The sequence below is a fragment of the Hippopotamus amphibius genome, chromosome 6, assembly GCF_030028045.1.
Source record: "Hippopotamus amphibius kiboko isolate mHipAmp2 chromosome 6, mHipAmp2.hap2, whole genome shotgun sequence".
NCBI classification, from domain to species: domain Eukaryota; kingdom Metazoa; phylum Chordata; class Mammalia; order Artiodactyla; family Hippopotamidae; genus Hippopotamus; species Hippopotamus amphibius.
This window is the reverse complement of record NC_080191.1, coordinates 125973148-125975370: the sequence shown is the minus strand read 5'-3', so window position 1 is coordinate 125975370 and position 2223 is coordinate 125973148.

The following is a 2223-nucleotide window of genomic DNA, read 5'->3' as shown; positions in this document are numbered from 1 at the left end:
AACAAGAGATGGAAGATTTCTTCTCTGTAAAACTAAACAGAGAAGTCTTGGGATTCACTGGGGAAGGAGAGGTTAAAAAATAACATTTAAATTGGAAATTACTGGATCTCTACCATTTTCCTATCCCTTCTGCAGCAGAAGCTCAGCAGTCAGGAAGCTAAACCCCAGCAGAAGTTTCTGCAAACACTGGAGACCTTGGCATCTACCTTGACTAATACATAAAAATGCTATGAACTGAATGTTTGTGTCCCCCAAATTTCATATGTTGAAGCCTTGCCCCCCTAATGTGATAGTATTTGAAGATGGGGCCTTTGGGAGATATTTAGATTTAGGTGAGGTCATAAGGGTGGGGCCCCATGATGGGCTTAGAATCCTTATAAGAGGAGGAAGACAGGGACTTTCCTGGTGGTACAGTGGTTACAACTCCATGCTTCCAGTGCAAGGGGTGCAGGTTCAATTCCTGGTCGGGGAACTAAGATCCCACATGCAACGTGGCAAAAAAAAAAAAAAGAGGAAGAGAGACAAGAGCTAGTTCTCTCGACCATGTGAGGACACAGTGAGAAGTCCGCTGTCTGCAAGCAAGGAAGAGGGCCCTAACCAGGAACCAAATCTGCTGACACCCTGATCTTGGACTTCTCAGCTTCCAGAACTGTAGGAAAAAAGGTCTATTGTTAAAGCCACCCAGTTTATGAATTCTGTTACAACAGACAAGCTGAATAAAACCAATGTTAAGACCAAAGATAAATTTCAGGATCCATCAAGCAGGAAAAGCTAATAGAAGATGCCCACTAAAATCTGGGTTCACAAAAGTTACTACCTTGTAAAATGGAAGAGAGTAACTCCACCATGCAGAAGGGAATGCACAGAAGAAACCTGACCCTCTTAGCATGTTTCCGGATAATGGAACATGTCTATGTCTATATATATGCATGTGCGTGTGTATATGTAAATATATATATGAATATATTTATGAATTAATTAGACATTAATTTCACACAAAATAGATATAAAGGAAAAGCATACTAAATGGAAAGAGAACCACTTCATAATGATAAATGTTCAATTCATCAGGAATTTACAACTTTCAGTTTTTTCCTAATCACATAACCTCAAAATGAATGAGAAAATATCAAAGCAAGAAGAAATAAACCCATAATCACAGTTGAGATTTTAAAATCCTTCTGAATAAATGATAGAGCAAGTAAACAAAATAAAATGACTGTACAATTAACAAAATGAGCAAATTTAAAAAACAGAACACTGTGCCACAACTGAAGACTAGCACTATTTTTCAAGTAATTATAAGTGCAAAAATTGTTTTGTGTACCAAAGGGCCATAATGCAAGTCTCAAAACATTTCAAATGACTGAAATCATTCATAGCATGTTCTTGGACTATAATTACAAATAATAAAAAATAAAACTGGAAATTCACACCCCTTGGAAATTAGGAAATAAACAGGTGTGAAGGAGGAAGCCGTAATAAATATCCTGGGGCACAATAGGCTTTTGAAAATCAGGCACAGAACCCAGAAGTCAAAATAAAAAAACATTAAAAATTATTAAAAACAAAACCTTATGACTCCTGAAAGCATGAAAGTTTAAATAAGTTATAAACCAGAGATTCACTGAGCAAAAGAACGGTATCTTATTTAATAGATGAGGGATGTGACAACAATATAAAAGAAAGCGCCAATAAATCAGCAAAAGGAAAAAATGCTAATCCCACAGAAAAATGGATATTAATATCAGATACATCACATAATAAAATGGTAAATGACCACTAATCATATTAAAAAGTACTCAGCCCTATTAACAATTAGATATTACAAAAAAAATGAGAAAAGGACAAAAACTGCCAATCAGAGAAGCAAACATAACTGAAATTACAGCACTGGAGAGATGTGAAAAAACAAGCATTCTCAGACTTGATTGGCAGAAGAATAGGATGTTTTCCTGTAGTTTGTACAGAAAGATATGTACAAAGATGGCAACAACAAAATTTCTAAGGGTGAAAAGTTGAAAATAAAGCACACCAAGATTATTAGATCCATGACAGTTGTATTAAAGTCCTGGAGATTTCTAAGATGCATCATCTGGGGACAGTTTGTATAAAAATAATTCTGTTTATACAAAAAAATAATAAAAAGCACTGTGTATACATATGTATACATATTTGTATGTGTCGCATGTACTGAGTGCTCACTCTGTGGCAGGCACCATT